General features: G+C 38.5%; 1 protein-coding gene and 2 long non-coding RNA genes across 3 annotated transcripts in view; 2 read left to right on the forward strand and 1 right to left on the reverse strand.

Annotated features, from left to right (window-relative positions):
* LOC139973734 (uncharacterized) overlaps positions 1-17,664 on the forward strand; it is a 245,354-nt gene extending 227,690 nt beyond the window's left edge. The window contains exon 3 of the long non-coding RNA XR_011795316.1: positions 16,978-17,664. This is a non-coding gene — a long non-coding RNA (uncharacterized lncRNA). The remainder of the gene's footprint in view (positions 1-16,977) is intronic.
* Positions 1-19,484, reverse strand: part of LOC139973726 (kremen protein 1-like) — a 169,385-nt gene extending 149,901 nt beyond the window's left edge. The window contains exons 1-5 of the mRNA XM_071980576.1: positions 19,332-19,484; positions 17,819-17,905; positions 11,503-11,590; positions 10,588-10,721; positions 9,900-9,993 (exon numbers count right to left, since the gene is read on the reverse strand). The gene's annotated coding sequence lies outside the window, so the exon portion shown is untranslated. The remainder of the gene's footprint in view (positions 1-9,899; positions 9,994-10,587; positions 10,722-11,502; positions 11,591-17,818; positions 17,906-19,331) is intronic.
* On the forward strand, positions 25-5,686 carry LOC139973736 (uncharacterized). The gene is made up of 3 exons (XR_011795318.1): positions 25-2,670; positions 3,222-3,468; positions 4,177-5,686. It is a non-coding gene; the product is annotated as an uncharacterized lncRNA (long non-coding RNA).
* Positions 19,485-20,043: the final 559 nt, after the last annotated feature.

Consider the following 20,043-nt stretch of genomic DNA (forward strand, 5'->3'; position numbering starts at 1 on the left):
AAGAATTCAAAGAATGCATTAAGCTTGCCAATATAGTATGAAAGCAAAACAAGTTTTTGAAAGTTGACTTTCAACCCATGAGAGCTGAAGTATATTAAAGGAACTTTGATAATGCTATATTGCAGTGCTAACAAGGAAATTAAGCAAAATAAACAGACATACAGACAAGTTCATTGGAATGATGAACAAATTATTAGACAGTTAATTAGACGGACCGATGGACAGTGAGGTGATGGAAGGGCAGCAGCAGGGGTCAAAATTTACGCTATTCCGCTATCCCGAGATAGTGAAATCATGAACGGAACACATAATTGCTTGGGTTCACTATTCCGTATGGATAGTGTTAAAAGTGATAGCTAACAACAAACTTTGACAAATTCATCTAAATTTACTTGCCTGTCACTAGTCAGGCAACAATTTTAACTTTATTTGTTTCCCGGGCGTAAAAACTTGCCCAGAAATACAAAAGAAACTCTTTAAACGTGAGTTGCAGTTATGTACAGTACATATGTACATATTCCGTAGCCAACTGCACTTGTAAAGTATACAGTTACACGTTCCGTATACCATCGCGTATGTAGGGAAAAATATCACCTTGTGGGTAACAGGTAGTTACAGTGTTGGAAATCCTTGTTCAATTTCCCGCGAACACACTAATAACAACTGCCGATATCCCGCTGGTGTTCGCGCAGCGAACGCCGAGCACCCGTAGGGGTCAAGGGGTGAAACCCCTTGTGGGGGTTCAGGGGGGGAAGGCCCCCAGAAAATTTGGTAATTGTGCGTGTCAGGGGATAAAAAATTAGCAGTTGAAGATGCAAAATTATGACAACTTTTGGAATTTAAATTGTCACAAAACTGATGAAAATTTTAAAATGACAAGTTGGAGTAGCAATATTATCTAATGAAAAGAGAATTAAAATGTCTTACAATCTTTAAAAAGTTTAACTTACAAAACTTCTGATATTATGAAACAAACAACGTTCCGCAAAGCCCCGTTTCTAGTAGTGTTTACACGGGTCCAAAAATCGGGAACCGGGTACCCGAGAGCCGTTACCCGTCGGGTATCCGGGTACCCGGGAAAAAAATTGTTAACCCCTCGTGTATCACTATTTTCAAGAAATTACATATTAAATGCTATAATAAATGAATTATATTCTCTACTGACAATGTTTTCATGTTCAAAAACGTATGTGTAAGGTTAGGTATAAAACCTTCCTCAATAATTTCTATTTGCTTTTTTTTTCTGTCATAAACTTGTTAATTACTTAATATAATTAACATTACTACTAATTAGTAGTAATGTTGTTAACATCGCAAAGCCGCCGCTGCTTATGCTTGCTCTACACGTCTATTGGATCAGACCATAAAATATATATATATATCGCGTCGGGCGGGTTACCTTCGTTATTGCTGTTATCTTCGACCACACATTTTAGCCTAACACCACACTAAGTCAATTGGAAATCTGCCTAACCGTAGATTTGCAAAAAAAATGTTTTAAATCACACTTTGCGTAGGATTCGGGTAATAAATTAGGAACCGGGTAGTATTAGGTCGGGCGGGTACCCGGATAACCCGTGCAAACACTAGTTTCTAGACTGCCTTACAACGAATATACGTACATGGGTTTACAACTGCAGTGTTTAACCCTACTTAAATACTTCGTTAGGCTACATGTGCTGCGAATTTTCCCAGGTACTTGCCAAACAACTGTGAGCTCATCCCCTGTCTAACACCTGTTTGTTAACATTTTTGGGCACGTTTCCAAGAAACTTTACATGGAGTTAAAGGTCAAGTGACACGTAACAGATTTCCTTCAAACTTGCACAAATTGAGAAGCTACATATCAAAATCCTATACTCCAAATTTGGAGTTCCACGATGTTTCTTTGCTGTTTTAATTAAGTTAATAACCAAGCTAATCCCGTCAGGCGCGTAGCCAAGGGGGGGGCGAAGGGGGCAGCCGCCCCCCCTTGAGCATATTTTTTACAAAATTTTTTAAGGTTTTTATGATATCGCTAGTATTTTCAAAAGAGAAAATGCTAAGATGCAACTAACAAGGCATGGGAAGTGCCATTTCCGGCGATCTGGGAGGCATTTACAGCCAAAATTTTCTTGTACGCTTCGCGCCAACCATGGTGGCGCTACGCTTAGATAGTTTGCAATGCAGAATCTACAGTTTCGCCCCTCCCTTGGCAAATTCCTGGCTACGCGCCTGGATCCCGTAAGATAATGACGTCACGGGGGGAACCGCCAATGTTACCAAAACTAGAAAGGCCTAATATGCTAAACCAAGATCAAAGCCGTAAACAATACGTCACGGACAGTAAACAAAATATCATATGAGAATGGGTGCACAACAGTACAAGAAAGTTTCGTGCTCTTCAAACACTGTATACAGCGATAGCTTAGTACCAGTGCACTCAGCCAGCCTAGCTGCCTAAGTAAAGATTGGCTTGGACCTTCGAGCGAATCTTATGTGTGCAGTGCGCACTTCACTAGTTAAAGTTTCGTTTCCTAACGCCTATCCGCGCAACTTGGACTTGGAACACCAACAGCTCGCCGTCTACAAGACAATGCCGTTCCTTCTCTATTTGGAGAAAGTATCTTCAAATCTCGAGAAGATATAGAAACAAGTACACCAGTAGTTGCGAAGCTGGATCGGAAAAGAGTAAGTGTATTTTCTGGCCTAGGCCTACTACAAAGACTAACTTAGTATTATTACTGACTTACAGTAGGCTAATTCATATATTTTCGTTCAGTTAGTTAGGCCCATACATCTATAGAGTATTCTATAGCAGAAGTGAGTACAGGGGCCAAAATTTTAGAAACAGTCCTCGCTGAAAGCAAAATAGCAATTAAAACTGCACATCGGGGCAGGCTGACTAGGGGATAACATACATTGTATTTTATCCATCATATCCGCCTGCCTGACGAGAGTGGTTGAGGAGGCTATACCTGATGGCTTCACAGGAAAATATATAGGCTACATCTATAGTTACTGAGAGAAGGGAGATTACATTGTAGTTATACTATATGAAACCAAGCTGAAGTCATTTGCAATGCTCATGTTGTGAGTGGCCCATATTTTTGCAGCCACATAAAGTAGGAGGATATGCTCTCCTTGAGCAAAGATAAGTGAACCATCTATGCAGCTGACCCCTGTCCAAGAGCAGCCTACTGTATGTGTGTGGTATAATAAGCGTTTATTTTAATTTTCAGTGAATGTAACACATGTAGAAGTCCAGTGTTCACTGGTCCCACTACCACCATTGAAATTGCTGACTGGACCAACAGAGACAAGAACACCATCAAAGCAACCAGGGCCATCTCACAGTGGCAATGATGGTCTGTCTGCTGCTGTGGCATCCTCATCGTGATACACCGAAAAACCGCCAGGTAGTCTGGACTACACTCCATTAGTTCACTCATCTGATGAATCTGAACATGACAAAGATGACGCTTCAAGGTAATTTTCAAGATTGATAGTAGATTAATCTGGAAAATCAATTGGTGCTATCACTTTCTGGAAAGAGGATCATTATTAATTTTGACACCAACACTGTGAGGCAGTCTGGAATGTGTGGTGCCATCAGTCTTTACTTCAATTAGCATATACATACTGTATCTGGTACAGTTGTCACAGCGGTATGTGAACAAGAAATAAAGGCACAAACAAGTAGTTGGATTTAACAGAGTATATTATATCTTCACTTGGCTGGATATCTGCTACTGAATACAAATGGTGAAAGTTGCATCTTATACACTCTTTTACTATGGATTACAAGGGCATGGGACAGGATGTTACTCTGTCCACATGTTTACTTTACTATATAAACAGTGGTTAAGCTACTGAGACAATGACCACACATCCTGCTGAAGATTACATAATTCATAATATTAGGTGCACAAACAGGTGTAGGGTTATTGTTGTAATCAGTAAAAAATATATTGGAATTGTTCAGGCACAAGTTGTCAGGTAAATCATAACCCATGTATCCACACCAATCGAGGTGTATCAGCTGTTGCCTTAGCTGGTCATCCAAAGACTCCACTGACAACTGTGCATTGTGCCATGACTATTGACCGAAATGGAGTGATTAGAATGTCTCTATCTAAATGGTATGTTTTCATGAACTATTATTATATTATTCTTCATATCTTTACTATTCTACAGATTACGTATGGGAACTGTTTGACTGCTTGCAAAACTTCTGCAGAAGTGGAACTCTGGGAGAGGAGTGTCCTGTTCCTGTCAGAAAAGAGTCACCACCATGTCTGTTCACATGGTGTATGGCACAGCTGCAGAGCAGTGTTAATTAACAGGTCACTACCAGCCTTTAGGAAAGTTGCTAAAGTCAAAGTTTCACTTACATCTGGTTTCCATTGTAAATAACTAAATGATAACATTATATTTAAACAAAAGTTCCAATGACAAGTATTCCTCTTTAGAGAGCTAAATATCAATTTCATGCTGACTTTGTATTTGTATGCAAATTTGGTGTTTCAAACATGTTGCCAATTTTTCATGTAATGAATTGACAGAAATTTGCTGTTTGTTCCCCGCATGGGTAAAATGTGATTTTATTATCAAGTAACTTTGATATTCCATGGATTAATGAACAATTTCAGATTGATTTTCATTACACTTTTATTAAAATGAAAGCCTAAGCTCTCCAGATCCCATTGACATAGTGGTTTAGGCTACTTTATTCAAACTGTTCTTCTATTTTAACCTAGTATATTTGAGATTTCAATCATCCAGAATTTGTTGGCAGGCTACTAGAAGTGACAGTTTTGCTTACAAGAGAGTATACATACAAAAACTTAACTTGAGTTTTTTTAATTTATTACTGTTATGTACTTCCCAAACTTGAAAATGTAAAATTTCATCCAAGATTGTAGTTAATACCATGAACCAGAAAAGTGTATACTGGAATTCCAAAATGTTCACCATTCAGCCACAAAACAGACAGCACTGAACCCTGTTTCTATAAAACTTTGCAGAAATGATACTATGACTTGGCATAGACAGTCCACATTCTCACAGTCTTGGTAATTTAAACCCTTCATACTGTTCAGATGGTAAAGCTTCTCTAATCCTCCTAACTGCATAGGATGGGAGAACAACACAAACCTGCTTCCCTAAAAACTGCCAGCTCATACATATGTGTCTGTATGCTGTGTGTCTGTATTTCCTGTAAAATAATCATGAAAACCAGCTATGAAAGATGAAGACACACAAAAGCTTGGTAGCCATCTGGGGACGTCAATTTTAAAATAAATCTCTATATGATTTCCAGAATTTGCTTGGCCCCTAAATCTGGCTCCCCTAAAGTTAGCCAAGCTATGCCATTTATACAAACTGATCATTGTATCTCGGGGACTCAAATTTGTAAATGGATCATGCACAAGCATGGTGGACATATTTTGTGTGGCATTTGGTTCCATGGCTCAGTGTAAATGACTGCTATGTCAGTCAGCATGATAAGGGTTAACCTCAAGGACATTACACCAGTTTTTGGACAAAATGACCTAATCAGAAGCAGGTTTTGAACATGGTGCACAAATTTTCTTGATCAAATCTATATCTTAATGTAATTCCTTTAACAACGAAACAAAACTATGAATACACCCTTTGTATTGTTACATCTTTCAACAGCAGGTCAGAGCAATGAATAAAGGTATACTACAAATATAATGTATTCTATACTTACTCTTGGATGCTGTTTTCCTGTGCACGTCCACCATACTGTTGACGGTGCACGTAGTAGGATGTCTGTAGCACTGATGGGTTCAGGCACACAGCTTCAAAACTTGGGTGTAAGGTGATGCATGCAGCACTTTCTTCATCCATCAGAGTCCTTACTTTATCTATTTCGCTGCAGCATCTACACTCCCTTGCTGTAGGCATCACAGCACACTGGCCACAATGACACCTGTAAACAATACAAACCAGTTCAAATTATAAAGAGCCAATTTTCAATCACTTCATACCGGCCTCAATTATTTGGGCATACTTACATGTCAAAATAGAAAAGGGGCACCTCTGAAGGGCAATCTACCATTGAAGCTCCTTACAAGTGACATAACTACCAAGGAGGGGGTAGCCTCTTCTCTGCAAAGGAAAATAAAACAGGCCTATGTTGCCTTGTTTCCAACTCATTTTCCCACTTCTGAATCCATTCCCTAGATTCAGAAAATCTGGTAATGCCACTAGCTTAAGCGGAAATGACGAAAAGCTGGTGTAAGGTGCCACCTTCTCCCCCCCCCCCTATCTGATTTGTGGTATCTTTACTAACTTGCCACTACTGCTAGGAAGATTAATAACAGACCACCTGTGAAAGACCACCTGTGAATTTGTTGTGCAATCTTCCAATTGGCTCCTTCAATCTACTAACCAAATGATTTATGTCTGTGTGACATGTTCATGAAGCAGGGTATGCCACAACTTTTAAGAAAATAGTAACTTCCTTAACTTAACTCGACTACACTCTCATGTTAATTTGCTGTCCCATTAACAAATTTAGGAAACATTTATCGGTTCTAGGCCTAACTAGTGACACAACTACCCTATACTAAGTAGGTTAGGATTAACGTTACCATTGTGTTCTGTCAAGACGATTAATTTCGACATCGCTGTCCGATCCCGCTTCAATCTTCGCTGGTCTCCGGTTCGAACATGTAGGAAAAAATTCCCCACGATTGTCGACCATGTCCTCCATTTCCCGGCCTTCACCGCAATTGCTATCTGAATACTGTGAGTCAATGCCACCGGCAGCCATTTCTCGATATGTATAAGCTATGCTGTGTATGCGGTGCTGTGTATATATGTGTACTACAGTGCGTCTATAGCAACTGTACGTGGTAGCAATAAGCAGTTCCCTGCGACGATATCATTGCACTTTCGACTTGGTAAATAAATGACGTCATTTGTTTTCGACTTTCCCCGAACGAGTCAATCTAGCCAATTTTTGTGGAGTTTATGTTGCTTGATAGGAAGAAAATGCAAGGAATTTATGAAAAAAGAAGTCATTAGATGCTTTGTTCGATGTCTTATGTATCAATTTGTGATTTTTCATCTTAATCCAAAACTTAACTTTCTTGTAACAGACTGCTGAATAAGGTAATATTTTCGAGAAGTTTGAGATTTCTACATACCCAATGCACTGCGCAGAACATATACAGTTTGCACTCTTCTGTGCTCCCCCCGGTGACGTCACTGAATCGATTACGTAATAGTACTTTTTACCGATTTCTACCCCTTTGGAGACGGAAAAAATTCGCGGTGTTGGGTTTTTCTTAATGTAAGAATTGTTAAGTTTAATATTATGTAAAGTCAAGTCTACGTGTCACTTGACCTTTAAACTGTTTTGGCTCCGTTCTAGAATTAATTAGGTCAGTCAGTAAAGGATCAGTAAAGTTATGCGAAATATTATCTTAGATGTTCAAGAAAAGTAGGTAAAATATCCCTGTAACATTTAGGTTAGTAAACCACACCTCAAGCCAACTGACTCCTCTGCATGAACAAAACAATCTACTGTATTCCCCATGATACACTAGGCAGTCCATACTATACAAGCATAGCACGATATCAAGGCCCCTATAGTTATGGCCATCTTTATGAAAGTAACCCTTGTAATGACATGCTTTAGGCCCAGGTTACTCAACCTGGGGTCCGCGGACCCCTAGGGGGTCCGTGAAATTTATTTGGGGGTCCGTGAGGTCAAAGGGGTTCGCAGGGGGTCCGTGAAAAAAATAAGGGTCCGCGAAAGCCGAAGAAGTTCGTGAAAAATGGAATGAGAGATATAGTCGAAGGAAGAAGTATGTATGCCTCTAGAAATCTAGGCTATAGGCTAGCCGTCAATACGTCGGACCCTGATGATCAGACCGTATCGTCAGTAGTCGATAAATGTTGAATCGTGCGTTCCCCAGATGAAAACAAGTAATATAGTTTCTCATTGGTATACATTCGGTGAGGTATGGATAACATGCCACCCGAGTGTTGTGTACAACTTAACTGCACACTATACATCCTAATATGCAGAGCAATAACTATGATGCGTTGCTCACTGTTGACACAGCGAAGCGCGGTAGTTATAAGGCTTTGGTGGAGGAAAAGTTATAACTAACTTGGATTTGACACAAAAAACGGTGCCATTTGCAGCTATCTCTGACAAAGAAAACCCATAATTCTCCTGACCTCATGCAGAATCAACCAGTTTGTATCTGACAACTCATCGCTTCCAAATTAAAATTTAATTGGGAAATATATAATTTGAAAATAAGAATTTCCAAGAAGGCCTATGCCTAGCAATACTTGCAGGTCTAGGAAAACTGCATTCCAGGCCCAGAAAAATGCATTTCTAAACATAAATTCTTGAACATAAATTTACTTCAAAAGTCGCAAAATAATGCACCATTTCGCATCTAACCCTCAAATATTGAAAAAAATTCAAAAGGGGGGGACACCCCCTCCCCTTATACCCCTCCCCCAGGCCGGCGGTCACTGTCCGGGGGTCCTCCAAATATTTCAGTTTATCTCAAGGGGTCCCTGGATAGAAAAAGGTTGAGAACCTAGGCTTTAGGCCACTTGGCATGATTCACTAGATGCTTAATATTGTTTCCATGTTCTTGTAGAAAACGTCAACTTCGCAAAATACAATTAGTTGTGTCTTATAGTTACGTGTGATCGTAACCAATGAGGTGGTTAGGCTATTTGCTTTACACTTAACTAGGGTAGGATATCATTTTTTGCATATTTTTGGAAATTCTAGAAAATACCTCTTCTCCCGCTTAACACCAGATGTGGTCTTACGGTTTATTCATAAATGGGTGTACTAGAGCCTTGTTATCATGACATTAGTTGCATTTAGCACGATATGCCAGATTCGCGTGAATTTTTCGAAAGTGTTTTGCTCGATCTATCGTAAAATTTGAAAGGTGTACCAACTTACTTTTCGTACACAATTGGTAATTTCTCTACTGATTTTCGGTTTTTTCTGTATACAGTGAAGTGAATACGTTGTGCATTGAGTATAAACTTAACGCAAATGCAAAAAACGATGCGGGGATTTCCAGCAGACAAATATTTTCTTTGCGGGATTACTGAGTTAGTTGAAGGGAATCCCGCACATTAGAGGGAACGCTGAACTGAAGTCAAATTCATACGAAAGAAAACGTTTACTAACTAACATACAATTTAAATTTAAAAAAAAATGTGGAATGGCAATATTGTTGAAAACATTTCCCGCGAGGCTGATTTATTACAGCAACCTTCCCGCGCTGGGCCGTGGGTGTCTGTGTGACCCGTATACCCTGAAGCATGCGATACTAGCCATTGACATTGCCCTTGTGAGTGGGTTTTACAACCTGCGTCCTGGGTTACCTGCCTTCTTGCTTCAGTACACAAAACACTATATGATTATCAATAAACCAACAGAAGACTAACATATATTTTTTGTTTACTATTTTTTCTTCTTATTATAGTTTCAAAGGAATAGTGGTGAATGAGACGGAATAGTGTATTTTCAAATCCACTATTCCGCTGGAATAGTGGTAAATATTCTAAATTTCGACCCCTGCAGCAGTAGATAATCTGTTTAGCCGGAAGTTTTCGTTCAATGACAAATTTTGTCACCCAGACAATTTCCATATTAGTTTTAATCTCTTGCAAATAGCACAATGGGAAGCTTTTATTATTTTCATGTTTTCCTTCATTAATTGAAATGAAACAAGCTAATAAATGACGTTGTTATGGGATATTATCATCAAACAACATCAAAAAACATTATATCGACATCAACTCATAAAACCCTGCCTTAATAGATAAGACAAATGAAAAGAAAAGTAATATCTTTTATAGCAGTATTTTAACTTTGAAACCTGTTTGAAACTTACAGGTGCTTCCATCCTCTGAACCAAGTAGAAGGAGATCCCGGTGTTCGACAAACAAAGCCTTCAAGAGAGCTGAATTACTGTGAGGTTCTTTGGACTGGAGGGGATGGAATCAGTTATTACACAAGATGTAAGCAATCACATAACAACAGAATTACTGTGAGGCTCACTGGACTGGAGGGGATGGAATCAGTTATTACACAAGATGTAAGCAATCACAAACGACAGAAATTATCAATCTAGGCATTAATGGATGCCGCCAAGAGTGATTAGGTTTACCGTCAGGCTCGTTGGACTGGAGGGGAAATAATCAGTTATAACACAAGATGTAAGCAATCAAGAAACGACAGAGACTACAAGAGTAGGCTTTAATGGATGCAGTCATGCGTGATTCAGTTTTGACAGGTAGGGAGGGCGGCATAAGGGTGGAATAATTTTTAAGATAACATTTTACCAATCAAAGATATATCATCATGCGACAAACTGGATATACTTTAGTAGTTTAAAATATAAAGTAGAGTCTATATGAAACTGAACATTAAATGGATACAGTTTAGAGGGATAAAAGTGTGAAAATGGGAAGGGTGAAGAGGCTGGGAAGTGTAGGTGTCTAGCCTTTCACAGGAAACACTTAAAGTTCACCTATGATGAATATCAGTATCTTTTAATCATAATAACGATCTTTCCATACCTTGAACCCTTCCTTGCTGTCTCCCCATCTCCTGCCTTCACCCTAACCCCTCCAGCCTTAATATCCAAAACAAAGCCATTTCCTTCAGCCTTGTAACATATGTTCAGATTTCGTCTTTCAGAAGAATCAAATAACTGATGACAGAAAAATATTTATCACAGAGATTTTTGTGAAGTAACTCAACCTTCTATTGCAAATCAACCCCCCCCCCACCCCCCCCCCCACAACCCCTTGTTTTATGAAAGTGTAGAGTTGGTCACGCATTAACGCATTAAACACATTACCCAAAGGAACAAAGAAAGTGCCCTCAAAGGGTACTATTGATGGACCAAAATTTACCCTTGTTACACAGCTCCTATCTTCTATGTATTGGTTAGCATTTGGTGCATTAGGATTACGTAGGAAGATCTTATTTGGAAGAGGTTTGCAGATCTCTTTTGCATTTTTCAGCTAATTTTGTCTTTGTCTCAGCCTGCAGGAAAGTTTCTTTGCTAGGAAAGCACCAAAATGAACAGCTGACATTTTCATTGGCTAAGAGCAGGTTAAATAGCAGAGGGTGGACTAAAACTGAGGAATTTGCATCAAGACTGAGATGTTACTGTTCAAAAGTACAATGTAATCAAGCCAGGAAACTTCTTAAGCTTAAGGACTGTCTTTATAACTCTTATAAATGTGTTTTCAAACTTTGTGCATTGGCTTTAAAGTTACATTTTGAAATCCTTGTTTCTTTTAGTAATTTGATATAATGAAATATTCAATGTTACCGACACAGACATGGTTTTTCTGCTTTACAGAAGATGTTCCTTACCCCTATTATCAGGCACATATATCTCAATGGTGGTGAAAAAGGGGGGGGGGGCAGGGCAATAATGTGTAGGGGTCTTATTCCTTAATGAATATGCATGATTTCCTTACCTGTACATGAAGTGTTTGATTGCAACCTTTTTGACTGTCCTTCACTGCCGCCACTGAAGATCAGTATGGGTACCTTCTTAGCTGTAAACTTGAAAAGAGAAGATATCGTTGTGACAACAAACACATTTACATCTTGATGAAAGCAGTCAGCTATAAAAAAGCATGAAAATGGCTCTATATCATTTGAGTTAAGAGATTGAGTTAACCTCTCCATAAAATGCAAGAAACTGGCTTATACCATTCAAGTAAAGGGGTTGATAAACCTCTCCATGAGAGAAACATAAACTTGTTCTTCACCATTTGAGTAAAGAGGGTTGATGAAATCTCTCTATAAGAAAAACAAGAAACTTGCTAATAACATTCCAGTAAAGGGGTTGACTAAACTCTCCATATTCATGAAACATAGGAATAGTAAAATAATTTGAGAGTTACTTAAATTATTGATGATTTTAAGTCAAATCACTCCCAGAAAATTTGGAAATTAAACCAATTTCATCGAATGCAGTGATTACTTAACGCTAGGAAAGCGATAAAGCAGCCTGCTTGTAAGGACAACTCTTGACTTCAAAATTGACATAATTACAAAACATGTAAATCTTCCACACCAGGAGAGGTAAAAATACATCCCAATAGCAGTTGCTCAACCACAGAGAGATGATTTTCTTACATTAGGCTTTCTGTTTAATAAAGGTTATGTGGCAACTGTATGCAAAGTGAGTAAAATCATCTGGGTAGAAACATTGAAAATGTCTTTCATTTTCATAACAATGTACAGGTCATTTATATACAAAAATATATTCTTAGCTAAAGCTTGCATTTCAATGAAGCCTTGAGTTCAGAGTACAATGTCAGCTAACCAAACCTGACAACCTGCTAACTTTATCACATTTTAAACAATTCGTAAACATAATTATAAAACAAAAGTAAAGCTTTGGGTGAACATCTATCATCTACCATGATGACATTATAGATCACCCACTGTGAAAAACTTTCTGTGGTAATGAGGGCTTATTTACCATGCTTACCAAGTCACATTCCAGCAACCATTTCTAGAGTTACGATGAACTAAGATATTGAGATGGGGTTTTCATCTAAAAATATTGAATATTTAAATATCTGTCTCCCCTGTAAAGTAAGGTGACCATATTTTCCAGACTGGAATCAGGGACATTTATTGCGTGACTGATATGGGGGAGGGGTCTAAGGGGAGGGGGTGTCCCCCTCTCCTTTGGAAAATTTTCAAGTGCCTCAGGTGCTAAGATGTAAACTGGTGATACTTAGAAGCACTTTTTAAATCAATTTTATTTTCAAAAATGTAGCTTTTTTTTAGATGAAATTCACTTACTTTAAGTGGTTCTTTGAGAGCTTGTGAGTTGCTTGTGTCATAAATTTGTGATCAATTGGAAAAATCTATTTTCTTCAATACTTCATTGGTGCACACAAGACATATACTGAAATGGGTTCTGACTTGCAGCATGGCTTTCACCGTTTCAACCTTCAGCTGAGATTTCCCTGAGTTCCATAAGTCATTCATGAGAGGAAACACCCTTTCTACTAGCTGATGCATTACTCCCCGGAAGTTTGTTTTTACAATAATGTGGGATATTTTCGAAATTCCTTAACATTTTGACGAATCGGGGACATTTTCGGGGACTATTGTTCATCGGGGACAGCACACTGTAATCGGGGACTCTCCCCGAAAATCGGGGACCTCTGGTCACCTTACTGTAAAGTGTGTCACAATTGTATGTCAAAGGTCATTTGGGGTCACCAGGGGTCAAATTGTGAAAACCTTGTAAACATGATATCTCAATAAATGAACCTTGGGCAGATCTCATATACTTGCTATGAAGGTGAATAACATTGAGTAAACAATGAGCCAACTGATTTTGGTGGAGGTCAATGTTCATTTGGTGACAATTAACAGGTCAATCGTGCATGCATTGTAAACATGTCACATTCACTGTACATTACGTCAGATTCATGAAGAAAACTGCTCATGAATGTTACAACATGAATGAAACCACAATGCGTTTTTCATTCTGGTTATATTGTACTTAACATCAGGCTTCAAAGCACTTTTCGGACAGTATAAGCAGCAGGAATGTCCTGTTGCTACAGATTAAGGACAGTACCACTGCTTTGAAGCATGATAAGATATGGCAGTATAGAGTGGTACTATCAATATAGTTAGATAAAGATTAGGAACTGCTCATCCTGTCAGTATGAGTGCTTTGAAGCATGGTATGTGAGGAGAGTATAGAGTGGTACTACTATTAGAATCAGATAAAGATTAGGAACTGTTCATACTGTCAGTATGTTATGACAGAACAGTATACGGAAGTATTAGCATTTAGATCAGATAAAGGTTGAGAACTATTCATAATATTAAAACAAGTGCTTTGAAGCATGATATGAGAGGACAGTAAAGAGTGGTACTACCATTAGAATCAGATTATGATGAGGAACTGCTCATACTGTCAATATGTGTGCTTTGAAGCATGATATTTTAGTACAGTATAGGGTGGTATTAACATTAGAATTAGATAAGCATGAGGAACTGTTCATACTGTCAGTATGTTATGACAGGACAGTATAGGGTGGTAAAATTTCAAAGAACACAACTGACTGACAAATTAAATGATACACTTGGATTGCATGTTGCATTTAATTCATCTATTCATTTAGGATAAATTTCCTGTTTCACTAATTTGACTAGTTTATGGAAAACTGTTGTGCATGTTGTTCATGCACCAATATAAACTTGAACAGTAAACTTATGACTTGTGAATTAAAACCATTCTTATTACTGTATTTCTTCCTCCACTTAACAGGAAATGCTACAGTAATTACAGCTTTCTGAAACTTTAGACTATGTAACTTGGCTGCAAATTGGACAAAAAGATTCTTTACCGCAGTCACAAATTTATTTTTGCTTAAACACTTTGACATAGCCATTACTTAATTACTGAAGACTTAAATGTAAGCATTAAATCTACATACAAGCTGAGGTTGAAGGCCATTACATACACTGGTGCACCCTAGTGCTGATAGTCGTAATTGATTTATCGCCAGTATTCGCAATTACACTTTGGAAGTTCGATTACTCTCCTCAAAACCGAAGTTGAGATTACTCGACAAGCTAGCACTACACATATTCTGCTTTGAGTAGCTTAACCTATCAATACAACACTAAAGCAATGTGGCAAATGTATGTGGTTTTCAAAATGCTATAATAGCTCTGTGCTGTGTTAAAAATCAGCAAGCACCTGCTCTGGTTAGATTCATGCATTTACTTGTCAGTAGTACGATTGTTCTGCAGTGCAACATTCAATCCTAGCAATGTTTAATCATTGCACATGGTCGCAAATTCGTAATTATTAATCTTTTACGTTTGCCAAAGTATTTGTCAGTTCTTCAAACATGTTTACAATAACTTCATTACCAACCTGGTTCACATTTATCGGATGTCTGATCGAGTGTGGTGTAGTTTTCAATGTGCAAAATATACGCCTGCTATCGGGCTAGGCTTGAGCCTAGCCTAGAACGTTGAACGTCCTTCTACAGAAATCTCTTGCATACTTATCATCACACCGCTGCAAGGTGCTACAACTATTCATTGTTTTACATGTTTGCTTTTATTAGTGCTAGTAGTTGCAGTATCCTTGTAGATTCATTCGAAAGTGTTTTATCTACTATGAAGGATTTTAAGGAACGTTGTAGATGGAAAGTTTTTCACAGTTTTTGATTAGTAGAAGTTTTAACATGATTTAGACACCACACGTTACGACAGGGAAGAATAAAGAAATAAAGACAGAGCACGCCCATACAAAAAAGTCCTGCACAAAATCATGCAGGATTTAATGCAGGATTTATGCCAGGATTTGGCCACATCCTGCAGGATTTATGTAGGATTCCTACAGAAAAATTTGCAGGATTTTTAAAGGACTATGCAGGATAATTTACAGGATTGTACAGGACTTTTGAAAGACTTATGCAAGATACTATGGAGGATTGTACAGGACTTTTGATAGACTATGCAAGATAATTTCCTGGATTGTACAGGATTTACGAAAGACTATGCAAGATAATTTACAGGATTGTACAGGACTCTTGAAAGACTATGCAAGATAATTTACAGGATTGTACAGGACTTTTGAAAGACTATGCAAGATAATTTACAGGATTGTACAGGACTTTGCAAAATGTAAACCGTGTAAAGGACTTTTTTTAAGTGAATACACCAAATGTGCATTTCTCTCGCAATCCCCTTATTTTCAATTTTTTTAGTTTGTATCAAATGATGGTGGACGGTGTGAACTTCGATTACATTGTATGCAAGGCTACCATGGTTGGCCTTGGACCTACTCATTGGCTAACTTGGTGTGAAGCATACTACAGGTACTAGCAATCCATGTAATTATTAAGTTCAATAACAATTGGGGGCAGAAACACACACAATTCAAATCACTTCTTGGGCTTCTTAGGTAGAAGTAATTGATGGTGGACGGTGTGAACTTCGATTACATTGTATGCAAGGCTACCATGGTTGGCCTTGGACCTACTCATTGGCTAACTTGGTGTGAAGCATACTACTAGCAATCCATGTAATTATTAAGTTCAATAACAATTGGGGGCAGAAACACACACAATTCAAATCACTTCTTGGGCTTCTTAGGCAGAAGTAATTGTGGTTACAGAGCAAAATTTCTAATGGTAGTCATGTAGTCCAAGACGACCAAGTTCTTGTTTGTGCATCCAAAATCAGCTTTGGAGTTCTTTCTAGTTGTTTATATCAAATTCAAATTGCAACTAAATACCCCCAAACAGGTAAACTGGTTAATTCAATTCACCAACCTACACTTATACAGTCTACATTTAAACTACAATGTACATTCTATGTTCATTGACATACTGGTCATTTTATTTTGCTACATTCTGTTTGGCCTGCTTTTCTGAGGAACAACCAGAAAAAAAAAAAAAAAAAAAATCAAATTTTTTAATCATCAACAAATTTGCCATGAATTATGCAACCACAGCATACCTTTTTGGGTATAAGTATTAAGAAATATTTGAAATGAACAAGTTACTGTTTTTAACCACCGCGGTTTAAAGCAAGGGCGGCGGAAGTAATGTTAATCTGGGGGGCACCGGCGTCGAAGGGCACTTTGCAGAAATTCGATTGGACTGATGCAGCCTGATATTTAGTACCCTTTATAACTCTTATTGTATTATCTTATTTGCGTATACACATCACTCCATCAACGCCCCCTCCCAGTGGCCAATCTAGAGGTATTGGTCAGGGGGCGAGAATGGTCTGTAGGCCGGGGGCGCTTTCGACACTATCTAAGCAGAGCGCCACCACAGGTTGGCGCAGAGCGTACAGAAATATTTTGAGTAAAGATTCTCCCATAGATCACCGGAAATGATCCTTTCCGGGCCTTGCTAATTTGCAGATAAACGAAGAATAAATAGGTGTCATCGCCATTTTGTCAGAAAATTACACCAACAAAATGTGACAAATGTCAATAGGTATTTGAGAGCGCAATAAAAAAGTCAATAATCGCGAATAAGTAAAAAGTGGTGAAAAGCTGAAAAGGGCGCCAGCAGTCATTTTGAGTCCGTCAGGGGGGCATCCGTCCCCTCTGACTGTATGGACGCTCCGCCACTGCCCCCCCCCCCTCAAAGAAAAAATGCATACTAGCACTGCAATATCCAATGTGCAAATTGGAAACAAGGAACAAGTTTTCTTTTGAGACAAAATGAGGTGAAATCATTATAAAGTCAAAGTCCATGGACACGCCATCGATACATGCATGAAAGCAAATTCATGAAATATGTCAAAATACGAAAGGATGGGGTAGGTTATGAGATATTAAAACTAAACTCATTATTCATAGTAGGCTATAAATGGCTTCTGCTTATTACAAAGTAACAATGTAATATAGCAATGTATTTTTGGAAATGTATTAGGATTTTTTTGACAAATTGAATATGCATAATGGCACTCACCAGAATGTTAGAAGCCTTGTGGCAGTAAACATTTGAGTTTGACCCACAGAAATTCATTAATACTTCTAAATTAGGATTAGATCTCTTACTGAAATATCGCTGACCTAATAAGGTGATCAAGAGTACAATTTTTTATGTAGAAAACGGGCAAATTTTTAACCTGAGGAAAAGTGGGGGGGGGGGCACGTGGCCCCTGTGCCCCCCCCCCCCGGTTCTGCCGCCCTTGGTTGAAAGTTTTATTTTGAAAATGATCAGTTAAGAAGTCACAGGCCTGAATGAGTCAATACAATCTCAACAATCTTACCAGAACAAAAAGTCTGTCACCCATCCTTCATGCATGTTGTTAGTTCCAAGTTACACGTTTCTTAGTCCAAAGACTTGATGTGACCATCTGAAAACAAATATTTGTGATGATTATATACAATTACTACAGGATAAGGTGAACATTCGATTCTCACAAGTTGCATTTCAAATCTTTCTGAGCAAAGTTTGGAAATTTATTTATCTTTTCCAACATTACACAGTGAAGGACTACGTTGTGATATTTGGATATGAACATGAATATTCTAAATGTCTATTTCAACTTGTGATAGATTCTGACCAAAGTTGCACCCATCCATTAAATATAGAAAGTATTGGAAATGATTTAAATTTCTTTTTCAGGAGGGTTGTTTTTGCCTATTGCAGGGATGTAAGTGCAGCCCAAAAAAAAACCGGAAAAAATATTCGGAGACCCCAGGTGAATGCCGTCCTAACACATCCTACTCCTAGCTCTGACTACTTACACACTATCGTTATGTTAGGCTAGCTCAAAAGTATTAGCGCTAACACATCTTACCCCTAGTTCTTACTACTTACACACTATCGTTATGTTAGGCTAGCTCATAGTTACGAATACGTCGCAGCGAACTACGGAATAAAAAACAGTCTCACATTCGAATGCGATCACAAATATCGACTTTCATATGCGTATCCCGTAGATTTCCGCCGCTCACAAATATCACAGCAGTTACGAAGATATATTTATTAGCAGTCCAATCAACATGAATTAGGCAAGGTTTTTCAACGACAGAAATGAGCTATAGCGATTTGAAGTTCGCACGTACGCAACGATATTCACATGGCACAATGTTGTACAGTGCAATGCGATGATGCGAAACTGGAAATGGTATTTTGAGTGATCTATGAGTGAAAATTGAAGTTAGCTTGCTACAACGGGCCAGGCATTTTTGCCGCGTTGTGTCTTTGATATTCGAACAATTTTGTGGAACTTTATTGGAATTTAAAAAAAAAACGGATTTCCGTAAAAATACGGAAGACTTATTGGAATTAAAAAAAAAACCGGATTTCCGTAAAAATCCGGAAGACTTACATCCCTGCTATTGGCTATAACTTCACACCCCTTGCAGTTTAGGAACTAGGTCTTTGTGTGTTGTGAACCCCAAACCCTAGTGTCCAAACCTACAAACCTGAATTAATCAAGCATGTAGCAATGCAAAAATAGTAGGCTAGGCTATACAGTTTACAAAGGTTATGCAATCACACTAACAAGTATAATGGAAAGCCTAGGCCTAAGCCTGCTACGGTGACCCTCACACAATACATCAATAGGCTACATAATACCTGGACTAGTAATAGTATATAAAGTTATAAATAATATTTGAATAGAGCAGGGTATAAGTACTATAACTAAGCTAGAGATAGGCCTCACATGGGATACAGCAGGCCTAACGTAGGGCCAATGCATTGGCAGTAACGTTATCAATGTTATGGCCTTGGAATTGAGTAGCACAGGCCTAAAAGTAAAAAGTTTCAACCTTCGAAACCAACTAGTATTTCTCTTCATTGAGCCTGGATAGTAGCCCAACACAGTTACCAACTCGTGGTGTGTTCCCCTTATCACAAAGTGTTCCTCCAAAGCCATCTTAAAGAAAAATATGTGACTGAAGAATGTGGACGTTTTAGAAGTTGGAATTCACTACTGCATTTTCAGGCAATGAAGTTTTCCATCTTAAGGGTTAGCTCCCAGAAGAAGGATACGCGCTACACCTGAACGTACCATGGCCAGCAGCTGTGGTAACATAACATTGTACTTTTACATTTTAGGCCGTCTTCTATCCTGTTTAACGCTTCCTTTGCTCACTTTTCGGGTGTCTGGTGTGATTGAAACTTCAAATGCGAAGGATAATCGTAAGAATCATAATTTACTATGCCAAAAAAAAACAGTTCTTGCACATTACTGTAAAAATGTAGTAAAACGGTGGAATTTTAAGTGATTGCGGGAGTCCGAATTTGGGGCAACTGACCAATCACAGGGCTGCTTCTAGTGACCTATTAAGCCGGCTGGCTGCGAATTTTTTCCCAGCGCGGTAAAGGCCTCATTTGCATACCTCGCTTCTCATTGGCTGTGTGTTGCACTTTTGATGCTGAATTGGGAAGTTATTGCTTACGCTATGCGTGTGTATATACATTAAGGTGACCAGACGTCCCCGATTTTCGGGGACAGTCCCCGATTACAGTGTGCTGTCC

Source organism: Apostichopus japonicus, chromosome 9 (genome assembly GCF_037975245.1).
Source record: "Apostichopus japonicus isolate 1M-3 chromosome 9, ASM3797524v1, whole genome shotgun sequence".
NCBI classification, from domain to species: domain Eukaryota; kingdom Metazoa; phylum Echinodermata; class Holothuroidea; order Aspidochirotida; family Stichopodidae; genus Apostichopus; species Apostichopus japonicus.